Source organism: Arachis duranensis, chromosome 3, assembly GCF_000817695.3.
Source record: "Arachis duranensis cultivar V14167 chromosome 3, aradu.V14167.gnm2.J7QH, whole genome shotgun sequence".
Lineage (NCBI taxonomy): Eukaryota > Viridiplantae > Streptophyta > Magnoliopsida > Fabales > Fabaceae > Arachis > Arachis duranensis.
The window spans coordinates 68,828,951-68,838,151 of NC_029774.3; positions in this window are offsets into that span (position 1 = coordinate 68,828,951).

Below are 9,201 nucleotides of genomic sequence, written 5' to 3' on the forward strand. Positions count from 1 at the left end.
TCTTCTCGGAGCCACCATAACCCTTCTTCTTCTCTGAGCCAACCATTCACCATCAGCATCTTCATCTTCTTCACTGTCATCACCATCCATCACTGTCTCTTTCCAGCCACCATAACCTCCATCACCATCACCTCAGCACCGCCACCGCCACCTCCCTTCACCACAACCGCCGATGACAACCCACACCGCCGCGCCCCTTTCTCTTTTTCTTCCCCTCTTCTCACCTCCGCTGAGTCCAAAAACCAAAGCGCTAGCTCCTCCTCTCCGCCAAAGCCCAGAGCAGCAGCGGCCACCTTCTCCATTCCTGGGTCACCTCTCGTATGCTACCAAACAGCCGCGACACCCAACCTTCACCGCCACGTCCTTACTGACGTTCCAACCGCGTCACCACCACCCTCTATCCGAAACCTAGCTCTCTTGCCGCCTCCAGCATCTCCGTTACCAATAGCCCCTATCTGTAGCCTCATCATCGCGGTACCCTAGCGCCACCCAGAACCACCGAACCTTTGCGGACTGACCTAGCCACAGTAGCCTCCACCATCGACGAGCCACGGCGACCCAACCCTCTTCTCCTTCCTCCGCGAATCACCGCCCATGCCACTACAACCACCACCGCTTTCTCACCTCAGCCATACCAACCTCTTCTCTTTTCTCCATCAAAACCCAGTTCTCTTCGCGCCAGCCCCTGCTTAACCCTGAACCAGCCTCCTGTCTCTGTCTCCACACACGAGCTCCAACCCAACTCCATTCTCCTTATTCTGTTCGAAAGTTTGGTTGTCACAAGTAACAAAACCTAATAATCGCGTAAAGATATAGTTTCTATTGGTAAAGAATTTCACAAAAATAATCGCGTTGTAAGTATAGTTTCTAAACCAACAGAGAATCCTTTCGTACAAAAGTTTGGTTGTCACAAGTAACAAAACCCAATAAAATTTATATCCGAAGTATTCAAACCTCGGGTCATCTTCTCAAGGAATTGCAGGGAGGTGTGTTTTATTATTGGTTATGGGAAATAGTATTTTTGGGTTTTTGAAAGGTTTGAACAAGAGAAATAAATTGGGAATTAATAAATCAATAGCTAAGAAAACTCTTGGCAAGGTATTAAAATTAGAAGTCCTATCCTAGTTATCGTTATCAACTGTGATGAGAATTGCTCGTTGCTCCCATTTAGTCAACCTCTAACTATGAAGGTAAGTCAAGTGGATAAATCAATATGAATCCTTAAGTCCTAGTCATATCCCAAAGAAAGACTAGAGTTAGTGGAATTCAAGTCAATTAGCGACTTCCAATTATCAATCAACAAAAGAGTTTGATAACTCAAGAGTCTCTAATTACTCAACCAAAGCCAAGAATATAGAAAGCTAAATAAAAATCATATATCTGAAATACCTCAAATTGCATTAATAAAAGAAATCAAATCTAACATGGAAAAGTTCATAAATTAAATTGGGGAAAATAAATAAAAGGAACATTGAACCTGGAAATTGAGAAGTAGAAATCTTAATCCTAAAAGAAATCCTAAATCCTAAAACCTAAGAGAGAGGAGAGAGCCTTTCTCTCTAGGAAACTACATCTAAACCTAAAATTATGAATATGAATGTTGTGTTAAGTATGTATTGAGTCTCTGCATGTTCCCTTGCTTTATTCTGTGTTTTTGGGCTGAAAACTGGGTCAAAATGCGGCCTGAAATCGCCCCCAGTGATTTCTGTTAATTCTGCAGATCGCGCTTATCACGCGTACGCGTCGTTTGACGATTTTTCCCTCCACGCGTGCGCGTCAGGCACGCGCTCGCGTCATTTGCGCGAACTCCAATCCACGCGTACGCGTCAGGCATGCGTACTCGTCGTTGTGATTTTCTCTATTTCGCGCGGTCGCGTGAGCCATGCATCCGCATCGGTGTTCGATGGTCATCTTTTTGATTTCTTGTGTTCCATCCATTTTTGTAAGCTTCCTCTCCATTCTCTAAGCCACTCCTGCCCTATTAAACCTGAAACACTTAACACACGACATCGAATGGTATAAAAGAGAATTAAAATATGTAATTAAAAGATCTCTAGGAAGCAAGTTTTCAACCATGGAACAATTTTGTGAAGGAATTGTAAATACATGCTAATCATATGAATAAGTGGGTAAAGACTTGATAAAACACTCAATTAAACACAATATAAATCATAAAATAATAGTTTATCAACCTTCCCACACTTAAACATTAGCATGTCCTCATGCTTAGCTTAAGGAGATAAAATAAATGAGTAGGGAAATGCAAGACTCATGCAATGCAATGCAACCTATATATATGAATGCAACTATATGATTCTTGTCCACTTGGTTAAAAGCAAATAAGTTCTGTAAGACAAACATAAATCAAATTCTACTAATTCAAGTCATACAGTAAGAACAGGTAAATTTGTAAGAAGACAGCTCATAAAAGCAGAAAACATAGGATCAAGCATTGAACCCTCACTGATGGTGTATGTGCACTCTAATCTCTCTAGTGTATAGGGTAATCACTCTATCCTTCTCTAATCATGCTCTCTAAACTTTGTTCTTTTCTTAACCAATCAACAATATTTAATGTACCAATGCAAACATCATGAGGTCTTTTCAAGGTTGTAATGGGGCTAAGGTAAGGGTAATGATATATGTATGGCCAAGTGAGCTATAATATGAATCTTTGACTAGTCTAAGCTCTCACCTAACATACACATACTCTATATAACTCTAAAATCATGCCTAGCTATCAAAAATTCCCATTTTTTTTCTTTTTTTCATACTCATGCATCAACCTTTCTTTTAATTTTTATCACATATGCATTGATCTTTTTCTTAACTTAACTTAGCATTAGGGTAATTTTTGTCCCCTTATTTATTTACTTATTTATTGAATTTTTTTTGGATTTTTTTCTCTTTTTTTTCTTTTTTTCTTTTTTTTTTATTTTTTATAATAAAGACATTTAAGATAAAATAACATATCAATGCATATGGATTTTTTTTATTTTCTATTTTACATGAGTAGGCACCCAAATTCCCAATATTTTATTAAAGTAAGAACATAACACATTCCCTTATTAACCCATGTTCCCACAGTTTTTCCCACACTTAATTAACACAGTCTTTATCTTAACCTAACCAAAGATTCAATTTGGGATAATTATATTATTTTTCTGCTTAAGGCTAGTGATGTGATAAAATATAGAACAAATGGGATTTAAAAGGCTCAAAGTGGCTGACAAGGGTGATTTAAGGGGTAGGCTTATTTGGGATAAGTGAGCTAAACAAGTAATGGCCTCAATCATATGCATGCATATAACACATTAAGCATTGGACATATAGGTTGAAACAAAATATAGATTACAATCATAGATAAGTGAACACACAAGAATAAAATATTTATGGTTAAATAATGTAACCATGTAAATAAGCTCAAAATCTCACAGGTTGTGTGTTCTTTGGCTCAAAAACCATATTCCAAAATACAACTTCAAACAAATTTAACACAAAAACTTTATAATTTAAATTAGTAAAATTTTCAAAAATAGGGTCCTAGAAAGAAACTCATTATTTTTCAACCAAGTCGTACTTAAATGCAAACAAATCAACTACACATGCAATCTATTATGCAATGCAACAATGAACTAATAAAGAAAATAAGACATTGGTGTTGAGAAGAGAATAACTAACCCATGGAGATCGGTATCAACCTCCCCACACTTAAAGATTGCACCGTCCTCGATGCATGCTAAGATGTGCAGGTGGACGGGCTGCTACAACTGACGCTTTTCTCCATGGATTGTGCAGATGGACTTGTTTGTCTCCCCATTTAGAGCTTTCCCTTTCCCTTCTTTGGTGGCCATCCTGAAAGAAGAGGAAAAGAAGAAAAGTAACCTAGAAATAAAGATAAGAAAATAAATAAAGTATGGGTGGGTTAATGCCAAATAATAAGGGTCTTATTTACATGGTAGCTACAACATGTACATGAGAAAGCAATAGAAGCACATGGCATACCAATGGTGTAAAAGTTGCAACAATGGGAGAGAGAGTGTGGGTAATGCAATATAGTGCAAGTTCATGTCAATGCAAGATAATATAAGTATCATGAAGGAGTAGCATTGACTTATGAAGAATAATACCCAGTCAGAGTAAAACAAGTCATGAAGCACCAGAATAATTCAAGAAAAGATGCAACCGTTGAAGAAGAAAATTTAACACCAATGAAAAAAAAAATAAATTTAGAAAAGAAAATAAAAATATACACAAAATTAAAATGTAATGAATGAAAGTATGCAAATAAATTAAGTAAAATAGGATGAAAGCGAAGAAGGATGAGAAGTTAAAGAGATGAAGTAAGACAGAAAGAAGAAAGAAGAAAAGATAGAAGAAATTAGGATTAGAAAAGAAAAGATAAGATAAGTGGCGCTGATTTGGATAAGCTGTGTGGCGCAGGCGACGCGGACGCGTGGGGCACGCGTTCGCGTGGGGCACGCGTTCGCGTGGTTGGCGCTATTTTCAAATGACGTGTACGCGTAGGTCATGCATACGCGTGATGGGGTTTGTGCTTCTAGCACCATTCCAGCCCCACTCCATCATAACTCTCTGCCCTACACCCCCTTTATGTCGATTTTACAGGGTCACGCGTGCGCGTGGGTGATGCGTACGCGTGGGAGGCTGATTTTATAAATGACGCGGACGCGTTAGGGACGCGTTCGCATGGGCGTGTTTGTGCCTAAGGCACGCCTCCAGCCACGCTCCCGCATGACTCTTTGTTTCTTTCTTCTTTGCTTCGCATGCACACATGACGCGGACGCGTCAGCGACGCTCGCACGTCGCGTGGATTTTTTTTAATTTTTATTATTATTTGTTTATGCAATATGAAAATGCAAATGCAGAATGCAGGTGAATATGTAGAAATTATGAATGAACACTAGTAAAAATAAAATAAAATAAGATTAAGAATAAAAAAAGGAACGATTATACCATGGTGGGTTGTCTCCCACCTAACACTTTTAGTTATAGTCCTTAAGTTGGACATTTGGTGCTCCTTGTCATGGAGGCTTGTGCTTGAATTCATCCTGAAACTGCCACCAATGCATGGACTTTCAATAAGCTCTGTCTATTCCAAGTAAATTTTTCAAGCTTTGATGGAGTTCTTCACAACCTTTGAGTTTCCAAATTTGATATTCTTGTATACCGGGATCCCAAATCTTGATTCCACACCCGTCTTCAAGTTGATCATCATGGTTCCATCCGGGTGGTAAGCAATCCGAATTCTCACTAAGGCATCCAAACAACTTCCTAGATCCATTCAATTGAGCTTTACACCAAACCTTACATTTCAACTTGGAGCATACAACCATGTTGAACCTTTCTTGACAACTCCAACCACTAACCATCTTCCTCTTGCTCTTAATGCCACAAAGAGCTCTAAGTTGACCATCCGTCTCTAGTAGCCCATATTCAAGTGGGAAAGTAAAGGTTAAGGATAAGAATTTTACCCACTTGAATGTTGTATTGGACGGTAATGGCTTTGGGAGAAGTGCTTCCAATGATCTCGCAAGCTCCACTCCCTTGTGCTCTTCTTTGAATTCTTCCACCTCTTTGCAAGCTTCTTCAATATCAACCTCTTCCTCTTGGTGGCTTTCTTCCAATTCAATCTCTTCTTCATTGTTTACCAAGGACATGGAAGGTTGTGCCTCTTCTTCTTTAATCTCCATCTCTTGATTAACCTCTTCCAAGTCTTGAACCATGATATGTCTTGGAGGTTGTACACCTTCCTCAACATGAACATCAAACACCTTGGAAGGAGGCTCTATGACTTGACTTTCCCATGGAGGTTTCGCATCTCCTAAGTCTTCAGCCACTTCCTCTTTAACTATTGCGGCTTTGTCCAGTTGTTTTAGCATAAAATCGTACTCCTCCTTGATGATTTCCTTTCTATGGCAACTCCGTTCAACTACTCCTTCATCTTCAAGTGTCTCTCCTACCTCCACATTTTGGACCTCCTCTTGCTCCTCAGGAAATAAGGATGCGTGCAACCGATCCATTGCGTCCCTAAGATGATCCTTTCTTTCTTGTTCTATGTCAACAGCATAATTGGGATCGTGTTGCTCTTGGATTGATGGATGTGGGTGCTCTTCCATGGATGGTGGTGATGGGATGGAGAGATCATTCTGTGGTTGAAAAGGAAGTGCACTAGAGCTTGAGGGTTGAATATTAGAGGTGGAGGGTTGGTCCATGCAGGATATAAGATTTTAGAATGTAGAGGTGAGACCAATGAGAGAGATAAGTGTGTTCTCCATGGAGGTTTGGGGTGGATAGGAGGGTTCATTATTTTGGAGAAAGGGTGCATGGTAGGAAGGTGGTTCTTCTTGATAAGGATATGGAGATGGTGAATATTGAGGTGGTGCTTCTGGGTGTGGCTCATGTGGTGGTTCGTTCGGCTCATAGTGTGGTTGGTATGGTGGATATGAATTAGGGTCATATGGAGGTGTTTGGTGGTAAGGGGCTTGTGAGTTTGGTAGTTCAAATGTATGTTATGGAGGTGGTTCATAAGCATAGGGTGGGGCTTGTTGGTAACTACAAGAGAGTCCACCATATCTATCATCTTGGTATGCACCTCGGAATGGCTCTTGACCATAGAAATTTGGTGGAGGTTGGTTGTCACGAAAAGGTCCACCATAACTACTGTCTTGGCATGCATTGCATTGTAGAATGGTTGTCGTCCATGGTAGTTTAGAAGGTGTTGTTGCCTAAAGGGGTGATCAGATCCTCGTGGCTCCGTCCATCTTTGATTGTTTTGACCATGATGCATATTCCTGTTATAGCTTCCATTCCTTTCAACAATATTAGAACCAAATTCAAAGCGATGGGGGTGAGAACTCATAGTAACTAATAAAAATATAAAAAAAACAAAAACAAAAACAAATAAACAAGCAAAATAAAATATTTACAATAACCAATAATAAGGCACACGTTTGCAATTCTCCGACAACGGCGCGATTTTGACAAGCGGATTTCTATCGGTAAAGAATTTCACAAAAATAATTGCGTTATAAGTATAGTTTCTAAACCAACAGAGAATCCTTTCGTACAAAAGTTTGGTTATCACAAGTAACAAAACCCAATAAAATTTATAACCGAAGTATTCAAACATCGGGTCGTCTTCTCAAGGAATTGCAGGGAGGTGTATTTTATTATTGGTTATGGAAAATAGTATTTTTGGGTTTTTGAAAGGTTTGAACAAGAGAAATAAATTGCAGGAATTAATAAATCAATAGCTAAGAAAACTCTTGGCAAGGTATAAAAATTAGAAGTCCTATCCTAGTTATCCTTATCAATTGTGATGAGAATTGCTCGTTGCTCCCACTTAGTCAACCTCTAACTATGAAGGTAAGTCAAGTGGATAGATCAATATGAATCCTCAAGTCCTAGTCAATTCCCAAAGAAAGACTAGAGTTAGTGGAATTCAAGTCAATTAGCGACTTCCAATTATCAATCAACAAAAGAGTTTGATAACTCAAGAGTCTCTAATTACTCAACCAAAGCCAAGAATATAGAAAGCTAAATAAAAATCATATATCTGAAATACCTCAAATTGCATTAATAAAAGAAATCAAATCTAACATGGAAAAGTTCATAAATTAAATTGGGAAAAATAAATAAAAGGAACATTGAACCTGGAAATTGAGAAGTAGAAATTCTAATCCTAAAAGAAATCCTAAATCGTAAAACCTAAGAGATAGGATAGAGCCTCTCTCTAGGAAACTACATCTAAACCTAAAATTATGAATATGAATGTTATGTTAAGTATGTATTGAGTCTCTGCATGTTTCCTGGCTTTATTCTGTGTTTTTGGGCCGAAAACTGGGTCAAAACGCGGCCCGAAATTGCCCCCAGCGATTTCTATTAATTCTGCAGATCGCGCTTGTCATGCGTATGCGTTGGTCATGCGTACGCGTCATTTGACGATTTTCCCCTCCACGTGTGCGCGTCAGGCATGCGCTCGCATCGTTTGCGCGAACTCCAATCCACGCGTATGCGTCGCTGTGATTTTCTCTATTTCGCTCGGTCGCGTGAGCCATGCATCCGCGTCGGTGTTCGCTGGTCATCTCCTTGATTTCTTGTGTTCCATCCATTTTTGCAAGCTTCCTCTCCATTCTCTAAGCCACTCCTGTCCTATGAAACCTGAAACACTTAACACACGGATCACGGCATCGAATGGTATAAAAGAGAATTAAAATACGTAATTAAAAGATCTCTAAGAAGCAAGTTTTCAACCATGGAACAATTTTGGGAAGGAATTGTAATTACATGCTAATCATATGAATAAGTGGATAAAGACTTGATAAAACTACTCAATTAAACACAATATAAATCATAAAATAATAGTTTATCAACAGGGCGGAGGCAATCCCGGTTTCTCAACCCGGCACCATCTCTCCTTTCGGCTTGCCAGCCTTGCGCCCACACCGCCACACCTCAGGCCAGCCGTGTTTGCTCCGGCCATTCCCTCTATGCACCGAACCCCCTGTTGCTCCATCCCTTTCACTTCTGCTCTGTTCATTCTCTGCTTCCCAGGCTTAACCATTTTCTTTTTTTCTTAATTTTGTTCTGTTTCGTTTATCATATTACTGCTAGTTAATTTTGTTTAGCTTAATTTAGTTAGAAATGTATGTTAGTTGCTTAGGTTGTTAGAGAATCTAAACTGGATAGTTGATTTTGGTCTATTAATTGTGATTGCTGTTGGTGTTTGGAGATGGAAAACTTTTTTTGTTTGAAACTGGCTTGTTTAATGCTGCTACATAGCATTATTACTGCCTTATTCTTGTTGTTGGCTGCTGCTGGAGTGAACAAATTCTGAATTATTTGTGCATTAGTGATAACTTTGATGAATTTCTGAGTCTAAGCTATCACTACTGCTGCATTCTTGTAATAGCTGCTGTTTGAAGTGAATGATTTCTGACAACTGCTTGTGTAGTGATGATTTTGATCAATGTCTGACTATGAGTGCTACTGCTGCTGTATTTTGTTTCAAAGTGAGCTAAATCATTTGATTCGGTTAGGTGCATTTGTTTGGATTCATGCTTCTTGCTTGTGGAGTAATTTTTGAATTCAAAGAAAGGATTACTGATTGAATCAATTACTATTGTTCCTTACTGCTGTTTGGTGCTGTATGCTGGGCTATTGAGTGCTCCTTGGCTGTTT